Source organism: Eschrichtius robustus, chromosome 4, assembly GCF_028021215.1.
Source record: "Eschrichtius robustus isolate mEscRob2 chromosome 4, mEscRob2.pri, whole genome shotgun sequence".
Taxonomy (NCBI): domain Eukaryota; kingdom Metazoa; phylum Chordata; class Mammalia; order Artiodactyla; family Eschrichtiidae; genus Eschrichtius; species Eschrichtius robustus.
The window spans coordinates 30,078,052-30,100,587 of NC_090827.1; the positions used below are offsets into that span (position 1 = coordinate 30,078,052).

A 22,536-nucleotide genomic window follows, 5' to 3' on the forward strand; every position below is an offset into this window, starting at 1 on the left:
ATATAGTAGGAGTGGAGGTGAAGGGGAGGAATAGGAAGAGGTTGTTGAATATTTAGTGGTCTGAGTTCCACTCTGTGACTACTAGGACATATCAGGGGCCGGTCCCTCTTCCTGTAAGAGCGACAAGTGGATACACTAGCTAGAGCTGTGGGATGAGAAAGGTGAGTGGGTGCTCAGATCAATGCTAGGCAAAATAATGACGAAAACAGAATGTATTACTGATAGATTTTTTGTCACAACAAATCCTCTCTGCCAAAAAAACACATCTTTTCATCCTTAACCACTCTTCTATTGTTGCCTTCACCCCATCCTACACACAGAATCCATGTACTCTTGCCTTTCACTTCTTCAATTTCTGGCCAGACTAACTCAACGGCAACTAAGATTTTCATGTCATAGCAGCATATTGACAGGGAACACCAGCCTGTAGCTTGGACTGCTTTCCTCCCTCACCTTGCCCAGGGCATCACTTTTATTTTGTTTCCAGGGCCTGATTTAGGAAAATTTGGCTTATCTTTACTCATGGTTTTAAGGATGGAGGGAGAGAGGCTTAACGCCATTTTACAACCTTCCTCTTTGAATCATATTTACTTTAGAAAGATAGGAAGGTGGCCTAGAAGGCCGATCCTTAAACGTAGGAGTTCAATATTCCCTATTTCTTTGTGCTCAGCCCTCCTCTGCTCACTTCACAGTCCAGCCACGTCCTGTGTCTTCATGCAACATGCTTTCGTTTGAAGGCAAAATAGATCCTGCAGCTCAGTTTCTAGCAACTCATGACTAGGCAAAGGAGGCCGTTGGCCTGGGAAATCCATCACCCCCATTTGGTTTCTAAAAGTCGCTGGAAACTTGACAGGGAAGAGTACAGGCCAGTAGAAACTTTACTGGAAACAAAATTCAGTTTCTTACTAGAACCTTCTTTTGTGAAAAGAAGTCTGAAAAACACCTTGTGAGCACACACTAATGCGGAGTATGTAAATAAAGTATACATAATAAGTTCTCAAAAGGCTATTAGCTTCTCTCCAATCCAATAAAAGATGCCTCATTCTTGCACTGGGCACAAAAGATGATGTTCCTTGGAAATTTTCCAGGTAAACTAGTTTGGAATTATGGGAAGGGCTTTCATGGCGTTAATAATACCTCCTGTTAATTCCAGGAAAGACACATTTCCCAGCTACTTCTCACCTGGCTCATTTCAAGAACATTTTTTTTCCTGAATGTCTAATTTAAGTAATATCTTTCAAATAGCAGCACATACAAATGCTTATGATAGGGACTTCCCTGGTGGTCCAGCGGTTAAGACTCTACGCTCCCAGTGCAGGGAGCCCAGGTTCGATTCCTGGTCAGGGAACTAGGTCCTGCATCCCACAACTAAGAGCCTGCATGCTGCAACTAAAGATCCTGTGTGCCGCATCTAAAACCCAGCACAGCCAAATAAATAAATAAATATATTTTTTTAAATGCTTATGATATAGTAGTGAAAGAAAAATAAAATTCAGTCTCTGCTATGATTTCAAACTATTTACAATTCTGCCTGAATAAGGATTAAAAGGACTAAAAGACAGCATGGCAAGTCCCCTGGGATATAGAAGGTTATCAATAAACATTGATGAGTGAACTATTAATGCACACAAAAAAAGAAACAATGGTAAATTGACTATACTTCAATAAACTATATATATATATACACATAATGGTTAGAGTGGTGATATTGTTGATAAAATTATTCAATTTTCTTTTAAATATTATATTTATAAAATAAGTTAAAAATCAACTGGTTGGATGACATCGTTATTAAAACCCTTTATCTTCTTTATAACTTCACCCTTTTCCACACCGGAGCTGTTTTTATCCCTTTTATGGACAGTCTCTAGTGATAGAAAAGCAGATCCAAGCACTGGAAATGTGAGAGGTGTTCAGCTGATGGACAGAATACCACATATATATCACTGCATTCTCAAATTCAATATTGGCCAATAGGATGGCCTAATTAAGGGATTATGTGATATGTTTCCAAAGAATTTTAATCCCCCCAAATACCTGTAATTTAATACTGATGCTTAAATTGTATAGATGTGTTCTATTATTTAAGGCTTGGCCCCAAATGAATGCAAATACCTAGAGAAATAATACTTCAAGAATTCTTGGTCTTTGGAACGTTAGTGCAAATCATTTGGGTAAAGGAGAGAAAGAGAACATGAGAATTCTGGGGGTGGAAGTGGGTTTAGGAGAGGACGTGTTGAAGGGAGAAAGTGGTGAAGGAAGGAGAGGAGAGAAGGCTAAGTGCTACTTCCCAGGTTCTTCCCAGAGTTCGCTCTGCTTCCAAGAGTGAGTTTTATGGCTGGGTTGCTGCTGGGACCTGGAAAGGTGTTGCCACCATAGTTCAGTTGGTGAGAATATGATCAGGGGTTTACAGTTTGGATGCAGCTGTGATTGGGGGTGAAAACGGTCATGTCCAAAATGCCTCGTGGTCTGTGAGATTCCTGAACCAGTAGTGAGTCCATCGAGGGATTAGGACTTTATACATTTTCAGATGGGATTTGCAGTCATAATATGAAGGCAGGATCACAGCACAGCTATTAAGAGAGTAGTAGGAGAATATTAAGATCAAATGTCAGGGCTTTTAATACCATTTTCTGCTACAGATTATGAATCTACAAATTCCTAACCCTTCATTCTCAATAACAAAAGAAATATCTTTGGTATTAATTGCAAGGTTTTTTTTGTTTTTTTTTTTTGTTTTTTTATAAATTTATTCATTTATTTTTGGCTGCATTGGGTCTTCTTTGCTTCGCGCGGGCTTTCTCTGGTTGCTGCGAGCGGGGGCTGTTCTTCATTGCAATGCGCGGGCTTCTCATTGCGGTGGCTTCTCTTGTTGCGGAGCACGGGCTCTAGGCGCGTGGGCTTCAGTAGTTGTGGCACATGGGCTCAGTAGTTGTGGCTCGCGGGCTCTAGAGCGCAGGCTCAGTAGTTGTGGTGCACGGGCTTAGTTGCTCCGTGGTATGTGGGATCCTCCCAGACCAGGGCTCGAACCTGTGTCCACTGCATTGGCAGGCAGATTCTTAACCACTGCGCCACCAGGGAAGCCCAATTGCAAGGTTTTGATTGTGCATTACTACACAGTCTCAAAGCAATCCAAATTGTTTTCTTCTGGTGATCATTAATCTGGACTTCCTTTTTAATGATAAACATTTTAGTATTAAACAGAAACAGTATGTTGGCTTTACTTGTGAGAAGTTTATACTTACCTGCTTAATTAATTATGTAACTGACCTTGTTTGAAGTAATCAAAAATGAGACACAGACAGAACTCACACATCAAGGAGGCTGTAATAGTTGTGTTCCTGGGTTTAAAGAAAGTGAGTGAATGTGTGTGTGTGGGAGAGAGAGAGAGAGAGCATGCATACACATATGCATGCATAAGTGTGCTACTAGGGTGAGAAAACAAGACAGGTGTAATATATAGTAACATTTTTAAGTGTTTACCATGTGCCAGACATTGTTAGGTAAGCACCGTTATTTTTTCTATTTCATAGCTTATGAAACTGAACAGTTAAATCACATGAATATGTTTTTTTTTTAAACTATAGAAAATGAGAGATTAAAACAAGAGAAATAAGAAGGGAAAGGGAGCAGCAATTCTGTCATGTCCTGTCTTTTTCAGAACTGTGTTTAAGCATGATAAAATGAAAGCAGACAGATTTTCTGGGAGCAGTAACCCTTCCCATGGTCAATATTGGAAAATTAGGTGAGCTATAAATGGATTTTGAATTGCAGGTTGACTTCTTTATCCATTTTATTTGAATCTCACAAATTGTTTGATGGTTGTTTATTTTCTTTGTAGTAGATGGTATTGTTATGACATGACGTTGAAATCCATACCAACTGAGAATGTTGTTTATAATCATGATATTTTTTAATAGAAATAGCCCAGAAAGGGTCTGAAATAAGGGACATATTGCTTTTATAGGCAAAAGAGCACCGTGTATTAACATAGAGCTACATTAAAAAATTACACCCCCAGACTTTGTGTCAGGTCCAAAAATGGGGCATTCAGTGAATAAGTTTTGCTATTCATTATCAAACAAGCAAGTACATAATCAGTTTGATTCCATTTCACATGCACAACACATAGCATACACACACACACACCCACACATCTGCAAAAAAGACTATACCAAAAAATACTAAGTGGTTATTGCTGAGTGGTGAATTGATTTCTTTTCCTCTTTTTGATTGACTTTTTAAAACTGTCCACAAAAAAACAGGCCCCCATTTGCAATAAGAAAACTAATAGAAGTAAGTTTTAACCAATGTTTATCACACTGCTATCAAATAAATGGTATTGTACTCGGATCTTTGTAGAAGATACAATAATGTATTAGGGAGCCTCCTGACCTCTAGAAATTATTTATTGTGGAGATAGGCATAAAAAATGAAGACAGTATGCTAGTGTCACAGATACTGATTTCTTAATAGAAAAGCAATCCCTAAGAGTTGTGTTGTTCAGGGGAGACTGAAAAGAGAAATAAACAGATCAGACTGGCATTAAAAGCTAGGTCCAGTCCAAGGGGACATGTGAATAGGAGACCAGAAATTCCTGCAGAATGTAATGGCTTCCATAAAAACATAGAGATTAGAAAGTACTATATTTATTTGAAGCTCAGAGATGAGATTAGTGGTGAAGATAAACAGTTAGATTGGTCCCCATATGGTAGCCCTTGAACGTCAGATTAATATGTTCTTAGGGCAACCTCTTTAAGTACTTCTAACAAGCCCTTTTCAGAGGGCACAGAAACCAGATAAGGCAATCCCAAAGTCTCAGAAAACATTCCATGCTCCATTCCCCCATTCATTGTGAATTTTGTCCTTCATACTATCTTTTTGCCATGCCTGTTTGATATTAATGTCTTGATTTCAAATTGTCTAATTTGTTTTCGTCTATAACTTCTTCAAGATACTGTTTCTTGAAACCTAAAGGCACCACAGGTTAGCAATGCCATGCCCTCAGGGCTATAACATACTGTGCGCCAGCCGAAGCCTCATTTCGTCCTGGCATGCACTTGCCAAAGGAAGAAGATAAGAAGATGTGTTATTTTTTGCCATGTAATAAAATACCCCAAGGCTTAGAAGCTTAAAACAACAAATATTTATTATGACACCAGTTTCTGGGGGTCAGGAATCTGGGAGTGTCTCGGCTGGGTCGTTGTGGCTCAGGTCTCTTAGGCTGCAGGTGTTGACTGCATTCTCTGAGGACTTCGACGAGGGCTGAAGGATCTGCTTTCAAGGGCATTCAAGTGGCCGTTGGCAGGAGCTTCATTTCCTTGCTATGTGAGCCTCTTTCTAAGGCTGCTCACAAGTTGATGTCCCCCAAAACAAATGATCCAAGAGCGAGAGAAAAAAAGCCACCAAGGTGAAAACCACAATGTCTTTTACAACCTAATCTCAAAATTGACATACTATCACTTCTACCCTTTTCTATGGGTCACAAATCCCTGGAACAACATAGGAGGGAACTACACAAGACTGTGAATACCCGGAGGTGAGGATCATTGGGGACCATCATGGAGTCTGGCTACTATGGATAGTTAGGTAATTTTTCTGAATCATATTATGGTATAAACAGATCATTTACGAAGATGAGTTTGACAGCTACATGCACCATATTTGTGCATTTAACATGATGAAATGGGATCTTTAAAAAAAACAGATCTGGTCTCTTTGGCATTATTTAGTTACACTGAGAGACACATACTTCCTTGAAATACCCATTTCCAAAAGAATGGCACAATGCTATAGGCAGAAATGCCAATTATGAAGCAAGACCTACATAGTGAAGTCTTTGTGAGCAGAGAGCTCTTCAGTGCCCCTGAGGTTGGGCAGACTTTCTGGGAAACATGGAGCAGGAGAAGTGTGGGTTACTGCATAGCCCCTGGAGGCATGCTGCACTGCTTCAGAGCCCCAAGCCAGGGGTCCAGACTCTCTACTGTCGTGCGACTCTAAGTCACACTTTCTAGCTATCTGATAAGTAACTTGAGTGCATTAGAGTAGATAAAACATTTTAATTCTCTAACAACTTGGGATGTCTTCCCTCTTTTCTCATCTAATGGCCTTTGAGGCAGAAGATTGGTCCCTGCAGAGTTTTGGCGACACAATAATGCACGCTGGAGGGCTGATACTGGTGATTAGACTGCCCTAGTTATTCTTTTTGGCTGGTGAGTTTAATCATGGAAGTGGAAACTGAAAATTGAAGAAATAAGAAATTGAGGCTCAGGAAGATTCAAATAAGGCAACCTTTGAATTTCAAAATTTTAAAGCATAAAAGGACTACAGATAGTTTACACGCAAAGAAATAAGTCTATTCAATTATAAGTAACCAGGAAGTTATTTCTAGTGAATTTTTGAAAGCTCAGGATCCACTTGTATAAATAATATATATTTTTCAATATAATTCCCATAAGAAATAATGGTGTCATAATAATTTCTACCACATATTTATAACCTAGAATTCTTTGATCAAAATGAGTCACCATATGGGGTCAAGTTTTTCTTTAATATTTGTAAAAATATCATTCATGGTCCTATTCCATACCTCATTGGAAAGCCACTATCTTTTCTATGATTTCTGGAAATTTTCAAGGATGTATTCTTCCCAATCCAATTCCCAATTCTCACCTCAATCTGATTAGCATGTTCTTCTGTGACTGGGTTGATCCCTCCATCCAAGATCAGCACAGACATGGACCACAGGTTCTTTTCTGTGATTCCTCCAAAGCCTACAGGACAAGCAGTATGCAACATGTAGTTTTCAGGAGGTTATTTAATGGGGCAGGGGAACAGGTGCTACTGTCAGCCATCACATAGCAAAGAAGACAACTTAAGATGTAAAATTTTTCTTAAAGAATTCTGCAGGGATTTCTACTACTAAGGATCCTCTGACCGCAGTCTCCTACCATGTTGCTGGGTTTATTTTCTTTCCAACTGTGGCACCATTCTCCCTTCTGCTTTACCTGTTGTTATTATTCTGAAGTTCTAGATGCTTCACCCCTCCCCTCCCCCCAGCCCCACATTCATCTTACTTTTATTCTATATTCTCCTTCAAGACAATACAAGGAAGACTTCTTTCATACCCAAAGCAGCCACCAAGGTTTTTTTTCCTAAACAAAAGGCCCTTTCTTCTCATATGAACTAGAGCATTCCCTAGTATGTGGAAATCCAATCCAATCCACACTTGTATTACAGATCAAAGTTTCTTCATTCCCAAATGCAATATAAAAGCATGAAATTACAGGCAAAATATTAAGATAAATATGGTTATTGCTCCGTTATTTCTGACACTGGTACTTAAATGCTATTATTTTATTTTATTAATAATAATATATTTAAACTACTCAAGTTCATTGGAGGTATAACACTTTAAAGATTGTACCCGGTTTGTTTGATAGAAATAAGCCTTTCTAACAGTTGACAAGTCATGTAACTGCAAGTACCTAACAACTTATTCCTGTTTTGAATAACCATGCATTATTACTTTAAATACAGTGAAAGTCACTCAAAAGGAGGTAATTGGCAGTGAAATGTCATAGTACAGGTTTTTATTATTTGTTACAATAATTCTTTTATATGTGCAGTCACCTGTTAATATATAACATTTATTCAGTACATTTCACTTTCAAAATACTTCATCCATATGAATTAATTTATTTCCATAAGCACTTCAGTGAAACAGATGAGAAATATCCTCTTTTCCAAGTGGGAGTTATGAAACAGAGATAAAGTGCCTAACATCATACAAAGAGAGAATTAGGACAAAGATATAAGACCTTCTACTGTATTCTAACCTCGCTTATTATAATATCTATGTAGTTTTCTTTTGAAAGAAAAGGGACGTTGAGTCTGGAGATTACAGCTTTTCTCAGAGACAGTGATGTTGGCTTCACTTTGTGGTACTTCCTTGGATCTTTTTGGTGATATTGCTTATCCCTAACCTTCACTTTGCTCTGTTTTATTAATGTGGAAGAGAGTGACAGTTTTAGATTCTCATGCCAAAATATCTGTACAGATAAACGTAAAAAAGCAAAAGCCAAGTTTAGTTATATTTTAAAGCTTCGAAAAGCATCATGGGAGACTCCCCGTGCATCAAGAACTCATCAAACCAGATGAGCCCCAAACCAGAGGGGCCCTAAAGTCCAGGCTTTCATAGCTGTGTTTCTACAGAGTATGTTTTGGGTCACTGAAAATTCTCTCTTTATTTAAATGTAGATAATTCTCCAACTATCAAAATTTAATTTTTATTGTGTAAGTAAGTGACTTGAGTGAGACGAAAACTTACAATTGTTTTTTACTCAGGTAGCTAATAATTGATGATTGTTTTGAACATTTGATATATTTTTTATATTTTAAGTCAGATTACCTCACTCTTCTCTTCAAAATCCTCTGATGACTTTCCATTCCACCCAGAATAAAATGTATGCTTTTATCACAGCCTGTGAAGCCCTCCTACAGCTCTCCCTCTGCCTCTGCCTTTATTCCAGCCACTCAGGCCTTCCTGCCCTTTCGTAGAAATGGGAGCACACCTCTCCTCCCCATCCTGCTTAGGGCCTGCATACTTGTTTTCCCCTCTGCTAGGATTCTCCAGAGGCTGGCTGGCTTTTGGGTACTGTGAACTCTCCAAAGTGAGCCTGCTTTAAATACACATTGAGCCTTGTTTCTTGACAAAAACTTCTAATACATAGTCCTTACTTTAACAATTACACTCATGTCTGAATGTCTAAAGGTAAGGCTATGGGTTCTTAGTGTGAACATTCATCTGGAAAGGATAGCATTCCCATCTAGCACTGAAAATTATATCCTTCTTAAAATTGAAAAAAGACACCCAAATTCTATAAACAATTTTCTGTGTAAAACATCTTTTGACACTTTTGCCATAAAAATACTCTAAGGGGTTCCCTAGTTTGTCTCCAAATTCCATGAAACCTTTGCAACTGGATCAATCAATCTCCAGCTACAAATCAGAATATTTATTGAGCTACTACTTATGTTCAGAGTGAAGAAATAAAAGCTGCAGGTCTGCCTTCAATGTCTATCCTCGTTTCAAGTTACTGTCTCTTTGGAGACATAACATAATGAAAACATAAACAATTAAGAAAACTTCTACTTTTCCCAATGATAAATAATGTCCCAATATTCTTAAAGGTTGACTTTATCTCTGAATACCTATTAGGAATAAAGTTTACCTATGCTTACGCATTCAAGTGTTTGGGGCTAAAACTATTTGATACAGATTTACTGACCTTTAATAAAAATGTATTTAATCTGAATGTTTGCTTCCAGATATGGTGGTTACATTCTATCAGTGTATAAATGTATGATATTCTGAAAATGGGAATGCAACATGGTAAAAATAGGAATATCAATTCGCACATGCTCTAACTACACAACACATGGTATGTGGACAAATGACTAGCACAGGTACTTATAAAATTTGAGTTTGCAATAGTGATAGCTTCTTATTCAGTCTTGCAAATCCCTAGGGATGCTGTAGCTGAAAACCATCTCAAGTAATGTAATGCTGTTCCGCCCTTTCCTCAAAATGACTGCTGCAATAGACCCATTAACGCTACAGGTGTTTATATACTGCTTTTCAAAGGACAGGCTCAGGAGATTTGTGCCAAGACCTCACTGAATGAAATTCTACTGAGCAGCATCTTCCAGGAACTTTGAGGATGTCCACTGCAGTGTGATGGATTTAATTGTTCAGCAAAGTGGAAATGCTTGCTTGGTTAATGATGTCTCTTTAAAGCAGGGTCAGATTATTGTGGAATATTTCCAGGAAACCCACCTTTAGAAACAGAAGGAAAATTCTGATGCTATTAATTAACGAGAGGTGGAGTATTCAGCTTTAATGTCTTGAGAAATTAATCCATTACAGTTAGATCTCTCAACCTTTGTTTTTCCCACTGGGACCTCTAATCAGATCCTAGATATATCAGTAAACTGGGATTAAGAAGATAGGCTCGGACAGCCAGACTCAGTGATAACTCTGTTATGGTCTTCTCTGAAGAGCTGAAAAATGGAAATATTGGTATTTATTGGGTCATGCAGATAATAATGCCAGGGATCTGTTCTATAATTCATAGGTTACAAATTAAATAAACTTACGTCTGAAACACTAGAGCACAGCATTTGCAAATATGACAGTGGTAACCAAATTCCTCTTCTCTGGGAATCTAGAAATCTGGTTTTCTTAGGCTTTTCTTTTGAACGAAGTTTTTCTCTAAAACCAAAGGAATGATTCTTTTTCTAGTAAATAGTTGTAGTTGATTTTAATAGTACTGCCTATATTTATTTTATAAAGACATTTGCTTAATAAATCAAAATGAAATTGACTTAACAATGAGTTTTGCATTGAAGACCTGCATCTGATAGGATTTCTGCTACTTCAGAATACAGTAAGACAACTGTCTGTGATTTGATATGACCCTGGCATGAGAATATCACGGAGATTTTGGCGGTCTTACGATTGTGCTGAATGGCCATGGGGAAGAGATGACAGTTAGGTAATTGAATGGCAAATCCAATTGGAGGGATGTCTGCAGCATAGTTTCACCATCATTCCTAGGCATTAGTTGATGCACAGCACGAGTGAAGTTTAGCAATGTGATGACAGAGATGGGAGAGTGAAACGAAAGGCTCAGGAAAAGTCCTAGAGCTATTTCTGTGAAATTTTATCATTTGCTCCCGGGTTCCATTTATGTGGTCCTCATGTCATTCATTGAGTTGGGCCTCTTAAAGAGAATGGCCAGTGTAGGCAAATCCATATCTTGTGGGGGCATCTCACGCAGTCTAGGAGAGAGCAAAGTTTCTTAGGTTTTTCCTAGTGAGGCATGCTATGGTGACTCGGGATCCCAATTGAGCTTCAACCCATAGCTGCCGCTCAATCAGATATTTCATTTGAATTCTACAATACCAAGAAAATAAATAATATTTAGTATTCCAACTTTGTTTCCTTGAAAGACAGAATGGGCCATAGGCATGTATTAGGATGCTTTCAGCTTCAAGTAACAGGAAATATATGGAACAATAAGGAAACTATAAGGAAAATCTATTATGATATGGAAGGTTTGGGGTATGGCATTTTTAACGTTGGTTAAGCTAGTAGCTTAATGACAATATCAAAGATCCAGGATTTTTCCCCCCATTTTTTCTTTTCTGCTCTGTCACTTTTAGTATGTCATCTACTTCCTTCATGGTTGCAAGGCAGTTCCACCAGCTCAGGAATGACATCCTGCACAATATTGACAGGCCAGAAGAGAACACAGTGCCTCCCTTTTTTTTTTTTTTTTTTAAGAGTAAGGGAGGTTTCCCCAGAAGCCTCTCAGCATTTATATTGACATATCTCATTTGACAGAATTGCACTTTTCTTCTAGTCATAAACTACAGCAAGAGAAAAAAAAAAATGGGTATAACTTGCTTAGACTAATCAAAGGGCCCAGAACCTGCTTAAGCTGGTCTGAGGGATGAATGGATATTGTGTAGGCTGACAGGTGGCAGTTTCGTTGTACTCAGCTTAACAAAGAATACAGTGAAGGGTTTCTCAATACTGGCACTTACTGACATTTTGGGCCAGATCGTTCTTTATTGTGGGAGCTGTCCCGTGCATTGGGGGATATTTTACCGTACCCCTGGCCTCTACTCAATAGATGTCAATAGCAACACCCCCCCCCCAACTTGTGACAACCAAATTGTATCCTCAGTCAGGTGGGAGGAGGGGGTCAAGATAACCTCTCACTGAGAATGTAAATTGGTGCAGCCACTATGAGGAACAGTATGGAGGTTCCTTAAAAAAATTAAAAATAGAATCGCCATATGATCCAGGAATCCCACTCCTGTACGAATATCTGGAAAAAATGAAAACTCTGATTTGAAAAGCTACATGCACCCCAATGTTCATAGCACCATTATTTACAATAGCCAAGACATGGACGCAACCTAAATGTCCATGAAGTCATAAAGAAGATGTAAGATATATAATCTTATATATATGTGTGTGTGTGTGTATATATATATATATATATATATATACACACACACACATATATAAAATAGAATATTACTCAGCCATAGAAAAGAATGAAATATTGCCATTTGCAGTGATATGGATGGACCTAGAGATTTTCATACTAAGTGAAGTAAGTCAGACAGAGAAAGACAGATATCGTATGATATCACTTACAAGTGGAATCTAAAAAATGATACGAATGAACTTACTTACAAAACAGAAATAGACTCACAGACATAGAAAACAAACTGATGGTTATCAAAGGGGAATGGGGCGGAGGGATAGGTTAGGCGTATGTGATTAACAGATACACACTACTATATGAATATAACAGATAAACAACAAGGACCTACTGTATAGCACAGGGAACTATATTCAATATCCTGTAATAACCTAGAATGGAAAAGAATGTGAAAAAGAAGCTATACACACACACACACACACACACACACACACACACACACACACACACCAGAATCACTTTGCTTTATACCTGAAAATCAACTGTATGCCTGAAAATTGTAAATCAACTATATTTCAATTAAAAAAAGTGAAAAAAAATCACCTCCCACTGAGATGCACTGCTATAGTGGGTGGGCATGAGAGAGGAAAATTGCCAATCAGTAGGCTATAGAGTGATGATTTTAGGCTTGACCATGGGTCTGTGAGCCTGATCGCATGCTGGGCTAGGTTTTGCATGAGTGACTTGAGGCCAAGTATGCCTTATGTCTCCTCCTGAAGGCTTCTGCCTGATGTATGGGGCTTGCTGGTCACAGATTTGAAGCTTCCCTTGACTCTCCGTAAGATGACCTGTGAGCCCTCTGGTGTATGGAAATCCTCCAGGTAGTGGTCAAAGGCAGGGAAGGTGCTGGTTCAGGGTTCAGTGGGGAAAAAGCAGAGGCTGAAATCATGATTTCAGTGAGAAAAACATACTCTGCGTGGGAATGTGGAGTTGATAGGATGTAATTTCATTTGGCCTGCTTACCATACAAATGTCCTAGTACTTGATGAATTCTCCTTAACAGCTGATTTAAATGCTGTGGAAGGGGTGCACCTGAACTACGGAACTTGAAAAATGGTCCTCCAAAATCAGGGCACGATCTAGAGCCCTTGGTTTGAGATACACTTAACTGGAATTGGTAGAGTTTAAAAGTTCACATTTCTTGAGCCTGAAGGTGAAAATAGTCTCCATATTAGATAAACTGAATAGCTAAAATTAGCCAGTTTAGAGAGTGTTACTTCAAACTAAAGTAATTCTGTCTGCTTAGGATCCTCTCTCCCTTTATTTATTATATTTTCTCTCTCATTTCCATAAAGGAAAGCAATTTAAACTTTACAAAATTATGGCAAATTCAAAAGAGAGACAATTTGGGGATAGAAATAAGCAAAGATATCCCTGGAGGGGAAATAAAATGGTGAAAAGGAAGTGAGGCACAAAAAATGAATAGTCGGAAGGAAGGAGAGAAGATATATGGACAGAGAGATACACAGCAGAATACCAATGGTACCATCCTGTGCATGATTTTTTCAGTTAATTCACAGATTTTTTTAAATGTTGGTATTTATATTTTACAAATGATAATCCACTACATGTTTTGTGCATTGACAGTTCGGTTGATTGCTCTGTGATTTTAACATTCAGTTCCGTATGGCATAGTGGGTAAGAGTAGGAGTGTGAAGCAGTAACATCGTCACTTAACAACTGTGTGACGTTGGGAAATTATCAAATTACGGAACATCTCTGTGCCTCAAATCCTGAAAAGTGAGGCTGCTAACAGAACCTAGTCCACGGGGCAGTTGTGGGCATTTTCCGAGTTATTTCAGGGTAAATTACTTATCATTCTGGCTGGCATAGAGAAAATGTTTAACAACTGTTGTTGCTGTTTTTAAAATAATTTTCTTTTTCTTTTTTTTCCTATTTTATTTTTGGTATGCGTTGGGTCTTCTTTGCTGTGCGCGGGCTTTCTCTAGTTGCAGCTAGTGGGGGTTACTCTTCGTTGCGGTGTGTAGGCTTCTCATTGCGGTGGCCTCTCTTCCTGCGGAGCACGGGGTCTAGGCGCGTGGGCTTCAGTAGTTGCAGCACGCTGGCTCAACTGTTGCGTCAGGCAGGCCCTAGAGCACAGGCTCGTAGTTGGCGGCGCACGAGCTTAGTTCCTCCGCGGCATGTGGGATCTTCCCAGACCAGAGATCAAACCCGTGTCCCCTGAATTGGCAGGCAGATTCTTCACCACTGCACCACCAGGGAAGTCCCCTAAAATATTGTCTTGATTTCTCTCTATCCAACTGATCTTGGTACTTTTCTCAATTTAACCACTAAATTGAACCAGCTAAAGGTGTCAATTCCCCACTAATTGAACACATGCTTAGTGCTTCTCATTCTAATTCAACACAGTGGAGAGCAATATTGTAGTGAAAATGTCTAGATGGGAAACACTGCAAAGTTACAGAATCTACAATGATTAAATTTTGGGGTATTCAGATGTGAAGAGATGACAGAAGCTCAAGAAGAAAAACAAAATTCTGCTAATTATTTTGATAATTGAAACTGACTTTGTTCAATTATAAAAGAGTTCATATATAAAAATTATATAATGAATGAATATATATATATATTCATAAAGCCTAGTAAAACAAGTATCCATGCACTCATGATACCTTAAAAAAAAATAAAACATGCAGTGTTGTTCAAGACCCCCCTGTGCCTCTTACTAAATTTTGTGTTTATCATTCTGTTGTTTTGCTTTATAAATTTACAATATATTAGTAATCCCTAAGCAACACAGTTGTTTGGTTGTACTTTTATTTGAACTTCCTACAATAGTATCTGCCCTCTATATTTTTCCGAGACTTGCTTTTTGTTAAAAATCAGCATTGTGAGCATTATGTTTTTGACATTCATCCAGGTGGGCATACAGAGATGTAGTTCATTTATTATCTTTGCTGTAAATATTTTATTGTATGACTTACCATTTCCTATTTGTTTACCATTCCATGGTCATTTGGGTTCTTTCTAGCTGTTTGCTTTCACAAAGATGCTGCAATGTACGTGTCTTTTGGAGCACATGGGCAAGAATTTTTGGAGTAGAATTACTCGGTCAAAGAATTTAAATATCTTTGTGGTTACTAGATAATGTCAATTGTTTTCCAAAGTGAGTACACTAATTTATATTCCCACCAGTAGTGTATAAAACTTTCACTTGCTCTGTATTCTTACCAACCCTTGATATTGTGAGACTTTTTAAGTTTTACAAATATGAGGTGTGACGTGCTGTCTTATTTTAGGTTTCTCTGCAGCAAATTTGAGCATTTCTAATTTTTAATTGCACTTTCATCCTTTTTTTCCTGTAAAATTCCTCTTCCTATGTTTTGCCCATTTTAAATCACATCATTAGTCTTCTTATTGGTTTGTATGATATGTTTTTATATTTGGGAGGCTAATGCATTGCCAGTTATATGTGGATAACTAGATATCGTCACCCAAATTTTGATTTGCTTTTAATATGGCTTAAGATATCTGTGGTTGATAGGAATATTGGTGCCAGTTCTTCACTCACCTGTAATAGGGTGATATGTTCACAGCCTTTGTCCTGTAGCCATGGTTTCCCACTCCAGTGGGATTATGACACCCAATGAGATATGAGTAGATATGATACAAGCAGAGGCATTAAATGTGCCTGTGTGGTTCAGCCTCTTGCCATCTTGTGTTCCTGCCATTCTCAACAAGAAGAGCATGCCCTGGTTTAGCTACTGGTCCAAGCAAGATACCTGGAGCAAACGCAACCCAATCTCAAGTCTGGAACCAAGCCCAAGTGATATGTAGCTTACCTGCAGACCCACATACAAGAAAAAGAATGCTTGTAGTTATGACATTTGATTTGACATGATTTATTACACCTCATTACTACAACAACAGCTGAGTCAGAACTAATGGTCAAAGTCATTAATTTAATATTGCTGAATTGATCATTCCTTTCCTTTAGAGTTTGCCTATTTTATGTCTTGTTTAAATCTCATTTCTTCCAGTCATAAACATGTTCTTTGTATGTTGCTCAGAAACATCTTTGCTGTCCCAAGTTTATCAAGATAATCTATTACATGTGCATTTAAGCCTATTTATAGTGGGGAATTGATTTTGTGTTATGTGTGAAATAGGGCTCAAATTCACTTATTTTTTAACCTGAATACCACAGTTGCTTTGGCACAATTTATCCATTCTCCACGATATACAATGCTGTCTTGTTTCCACATAGAGTTATTTGTAACTATGCCAATATCACACTGTCTTGATACCTGGAGCTCTTTAGCATGTCTTGACATCAGGTAGGGCAAGTCTTACCTTCCTATTATAGGAAGTTTTAGCTATATTTCTTCCTTCATTTATCATATACATATTATAATCAGCTTGTCAAATTCCTTGAAAACCCAGATTCATATTGGATCTATAGATAAATTTGGAAACATTGGACAATTTTTTTTTTAATTAATTAATTAATTTTTTGGCTGTGTTGGGTCTTCGTTTCTGTGCGAGGGCTTTCTCTAGTTGCGGCGAGCGGGGGCCACTCTTCATCGCGGCGCGCGGGGCTCTCACCGTCGTGGCCTCTCCCGTTGCGGAGCACGGGCTCCAGATGTGCAGGCTCAGCAGTTGTGGCCCACGGGCCCGGTTGCTCCGCGGCATGTGGGATCCTCCCAGACCAGGGCTCGAACCCGTGTTCCCTGCATTGGCAGGCAGATTCTCAACCACTGCGCCACCAGGAAAGCCCCAACATTGGACAATTTTGCAACATTGTTTCATTATCCAAAAAACCATTTTTAAATCTATATCTATTTTATTTAATGTCTCGTAAAGTTTTATTATTTAATTCGTCAAGGTCTTGCACATTTTTAAAAAGAATTATTCTTGGTTGCTTTTAATTTTGTCACTATTTTGCAGGTATTTTTAAAAAACTACATTTTCTAAGTGTTTGTAGCTATTGTATAGAAATGCAACTGAGTTGTGTATAAAGAATTTTTTACTCAACAACCAGATTAAAATCCATGATTAAATCTAATAACTTATCTGTATAATACTTTGAGTTTTCTAGCTAGAAAATTATATCATCTGGGATAATGATTGGATTTTAAAATTCTTTTCCAATATTCACAATGTTTCTTTTCATTTTTTCTCCATTATTGCCCTCAAGGGGACCTCTAGTACAATGTTGAACAGCAGTAAGATAGTGGACTTCTTCCTTATTCATGAATTTAAATGAAATGATTTTAATCTTTCACCACTTAGTATGTTTGCTTTATGTTTTTTGATTTTGTATTTCTGTCAGATTAAATACATTCCCTTTGAAGGCTCCCTACATGGTTGATGAATTTTGTTAAATGCTTTTCCTGCATCAATTGAGATGATGATATAGTTCTTCTCCTTTGATTTGTTAATGTGGTGAAGTACATTAATAGATTTTTAAAAAATGTTAATCTAACCTTTCATTCCTGGAATAAACTTAATTTGGTCATGACATAGTGTATATTATACAGACATTTATACATACAGATATGTGGCCAAAGTTTGTTTTGTTTTATCTTGTTTGCAAAATTGGTTTATATTTTTTCTTCCTTATCCTGTCCTCTAGCTTTTTAATCACAGTTATGTTAGCCTAACCAAATAAGTGGGGTGTTTTTCCTCTTTCAGACTCCAAGAAGCATTGGTGTAAAATCAGGTTTATTTGTTCCTTGAATGTGAGGTAAAATACATTTGCAGAAGTCATTTGGATGTGCTGTTTCTTTTATGAAAAAATTTTAAAATATCGATTTAATATCTTTAAATGTAATAGTGTTACTCAGGTTTTCTTTTTTTTTTCTTTTAGTAGATAATACTTTTCTGAGCATCTGTCCATATCATGCTAGTTTTCAAATCAATTGCCTTAAAGCATTTTAAAAAATCTCTGCTCATTTGCAATTATATCCTCAATTTATTCACCAAATTTTGTTTGTTTTTACCTACTTCAATGTTTCCCCTAGAATAACTTTTGACTTATTTGATATTGTAATTTTTAAAATTTATTTTATGTATTTTATATTTGTTTTCTCTCTCATTAATTTCCCCTAGGAGTTGCTTTACATATGTCTGCTATAAATATCATTTAGCTGATATTTATAGTTTGTGTGAATGTCTGAAAATCTTAGTTCTTTACCTGAAATATTCAGGCCATTCACATTTGATTGTGATCTCTTATGTGTTTGGAATTATTTCTATCATCTCAGTTTAGGCTTTCTATTTTTTATTACATGCTCTATTTTTTCCCCAGTTTTTTCTTACAAAACTTATTTTGCATTAACAATATTTTCCCCATTATTACATTTTTTTCTTTCTATTTGTTTGGAAGTTACACAGTATCTTAAATATTTTTTATAGATTATAGGAATTATGATGCTCAAACTTAACTTTGTGAAGTCTAAAATTAATCAATATGTTTACCTTTTCTTTCAGAGTGCTTTAGCTACACACAACTTACCCAGTTTTATAACCTTTAGATTTGTAAAAATTCAATCCTGTCTTTTTTTTAATCCTGTCTTTTTAATACTCACAAATTTTATATTATTATTATTATTGCTTTATACTGTGAACCTTCCATTAGATTTAACCACATCCATACTTTCCTTAACTCACCATTTCATCTTGAATTACAAACCTGTGTCCTGGGATCATATTCCTTCTTCCTGAAGTATGTCTCTTAGAAGTTACTTTAGAAAGGCTTTTGATGGTAAAAGCTCAGATTTTGTATTGATTACAAATATCTTTTGTTGAGTATAGAATGCTAGGTTGACAGTTATTTTTTCTCAGTGCTTTAAAGAAAGTTTTGCATGCTTTTCTGGTTTTCAACAAGTTAAGTAATCAGCTGTCACTTAAATTGTGATTTTGTTCTAAGTAATCTCTTTTTTCTTTGGTTGGTTATAAAACCTTTCCTTTGTCATTGGTGTTCTGCAGTGGTGTTGCATTGTGTCTAGGTGAAGATGTTTTTAAAATTTACTTATCCTGCTAGGGATTTGGTGAGCTTTCTAAATTCAAAAGTGTATTAATTAATCAATTATGGAGAACTGTAAGACATAAGGTTACCATTTCCCAAGTTTCTGCATTACCACTTTCCAGAACCCTAGACAGAGATTTATTACACCATTTTCTACACTTTCCCCACATCATCTAACCTCTCCTTCGAATTTACTGTTGCTTATCTCTCTGTTTTACATTCTAGCTTCTTTCTCTTTTTTTTTAACATCTTTATTGGAGTATAATTGCTTTACAATGCTGTGTTAGTTTCTGCTTTATAACAAAGTGAATCAGCTATACGTATACATATATCCCCATATCTCCTCTCTCTTGCATCTCCCTCCCACCCTCCCTCTCCCACTCCTCTAGGTGGTCACAAAACACTGAGCTGATCTCCCTGTGCTATGCAGCTGCTTCCCACTCGCTATCTATTTTACATTTGGGAGTGTATATATGTCCATGCCCCTCTCTCACTTCGTTCCAGCTTACCCTTCCCCCTCCCCATGTCCTCACGTCCATTCCCTACGTCTGTGTCTTTAAACCTGTCCTGCCCCTAGGTTCTTCAGAACCTTTTTTTTTTTTATTCCATATATATGTGTTAGCATATGGCATTTGTTTTTCTCTTTCTGACTTACTTCACTCTGTATGACAGACTCTAGGTCCATCCACCTCACTACAAATAACGCAATTTTGTTTCTTTTTTTGGCTGAGTAATATTCCGTTGTATATATGTGCCACATCTTCTTTATCCATTCATCTGTTGATGGACACTTAGGTTGCTTCCGTGTCCTGGCTATTGTAAACAGAGCTGCAATGAACACTGTGGTACATGTCTCTTTTTGAATTATGGTTTTCTCAGGGTACATGCCTAGTAGTGGGATTGCTGGGCTGTATGGTAGCTCTATTCTTAGTTTTCTAAGGAACCTTCATGTTGTTCTCAATAGTGGCTGTATCAATATCAATTTACATTCCCACCAACAGTGCAAAAGGGTTCCCTTTTCTCCACACCCTCTCCAGCATTTATTGTTTGTAAATTTTTGATGATGGCCATTCTGACTGGTGTGAGGTGATACCTCATTGTAGTTTTGATTTGCATTTCTCTAATAATTAATGATGTTGAACATCCTTTCATGTGTTTGTTGGTTATCTGTATATCTTCTTTGGAGAAAAGTCTATTTAGGTCTTCTGCTCATTTTTGGATGGGGTTGTTTGTTTTTTTGATATTGAGCTGCATGAGCTGCTTGTAAATTTTGGAGATTAACCCTTTGTCAGTTGCTTCATTTGCAAATATTTCTCCCATTCTGAGGGTTGTCTTTTTGTCTTGTTTATGGTTTCCTTTGCTGTGCAAAAGCTTTTAAGTTTCATTAGGTCCCATTTTTTGGTTTGTTTGTTTGTTTTTATTTCCATTTCTCTAGGAGGTGGGTCAAAAATGATCTTGCTGTGATTTATGTCACAGAGTGTTCTGTCTAAGTTTTCCTCTAAGAGTTTGATAGTATCTAGCCTTACATTTAGGTCTTTAATCCATTTTAAGTTTATTTTTGTGTATGGTGTTAGGGAGGGTTCTAATTTCATCCTTTTACATGTACCTGTCCAGTTTTCCCAGCACCACTTATTGAAGAGGCTGTCTTTTCTCTATTGTATATTCTTGCCTCCTTTATCAAAAATAAGGTGACCATATGTGCATAGGTTTATCTCTGGGCTTTCTATCCTGTTCCATTGATCTATATTTCTGTTTTTGTGCCAGCACCATACTGTTTTGATTACTGTAGCTCTGTAGCATAGTCTGAAGTCCAGGAGCCTGATTCCTCCAGCTCCGTTTTTCTTTCTCAAGATTGCTTTGGCTATTCGGGGTCTTTTGTGTTTCCATACAAATTGTGAAATTTTTTGTTCTAGTTCTGTGAAAAATGCCATTGGTAGTTTGATAGGGATTGCATTGAATCTGTAGATTGCTTTGGGTAGTATAGTCATTTTCACAATGTTGATTCTTCCATTCCAAGAACATGGTATATCCATCTGTTTGTATCATCTTTAATTTCTTTCATCAGTGTCTTCTAGTTTTCTGCATACAGGTCTTTTGTCTCCTTAGGTAGGTTTATTCCTAGGTATTTTATTCTTTTTGTTGCAGTGGTAAATGGGAGTATTTGCTTAATTTCTCTTTCAGATTTTTCATCATTAGTGTATAGGAATGCAAGAGATTTCTGTGCATTAGTTTTGTATCTTGCTACTTTACCAAATTCATTGATTAGCTCTAGTAGTTTTCTGGTAGCATCTTTAGGATTCTTTATGTATAGTATCATGTCATCTGCAAACAGTGACCGCTTTACTTCTTCTTTTCTGATTTGGATTCCTTTTATTTCTTTTTCTTCTCTGATTGCTGTGGCTAACACTTCCAAAACTATGTTGAATAATAGTGGTGAGAGTGGGCAACCTTGTCTTGTTCCTGATCTTAGTGGAAATGGTTTCAGTTTTTCACCATTGAGAAAGATGTTGCCTGTGGGTCTGTCAGATATGGCCTTTATTGTGTTGAGGTAAGTTCCCTCTATGCCTACTTTCTGGAGAGTTTTTCTCATAAATAGGGGTTGAATTTTGTTGAAAGCTTTTTCTGCATCTATTGAGATGATCATATGGTTTTTCTCCTTCAATTGGTTAGTATGGTGTATCACATTGATTGATTTGCGTATATTGAAGAATCCTTGCATTCCTGGGATAAACCCCACTTGATCATGGTGTATGATCCTTTAAGTGTGCTGTTGGATTCTGTTTGCCAGTATTTTGTTGAGTATTTTTGCATCTATGTTCCTCAGTGTTATTGACCTGTAGTTTTCTTTCTTTGTGACATCTTTGTCTGGTTTTGGTATCAGGGTGATGGTGGCCTCGTAGAATGAGTTTGGCAGTGTTCCTCCCTCTGCTATATTTTGAAAGAGTTTGAGAAGGATAGGTGTTAGCTCTTCTCTAAATGTTTGATAGAATTCGCCTGTGAAGCCATCAGGTCCTGGGCTTTTGTTTGTTGGAAAATTTTTAATCATAGTTCCAATTTCAGTGCTTGTGATTGTTCTGTTATATTTTCTACTTCTTCCTGGTTCAGTCTCAGAAAGTTGTGCTTTTTTAAGAATCTGTCCATTTCTTCCAGGTTGTCCATTTTATTGGCATATATTTGCTTGTAGTAATCTCTCATGATCCTTTGTATTTCTGCAGTGTCAGTTGTTACTTCACCTTTTTTATTTCTAATTCTGTTGATTTGAGTCTTCTCCTTTTTTTTCCTGGTGAGTCTGGCTAATGGTTTATCAATTTTGCTTATCTTCTCAAAGAACCAGCTTTTAGTTTTATTGGTCTTTGCTATCGTTTCCTTCATTTCTTTTTCAGTTACTTCTGATCTGATCTTTATGATTTCTTTCCTTCTGCTAACTTTGGGTTTTTTTTGTTCTTCTTTCTCTAATTGCTTTAG

At 37.2% G+C, this 22,536-nt stretch overlaps 1 protein-coding gene across 4 annotated transcripts in view; it reads left to right on the top strand.

Annotated features, from left to right (window-relative positions):
* BANK1 (B cell scaffold protein with ankyrin repeats 1) overlaps nucleotides 1-22,536 on the top strand; it is a 498,930-nt gene that overhangs the window by 58,986 nt on the left and 417,408 nt on the right. The gene's annotated exons all lie outside the window — the stretch shown is intronic.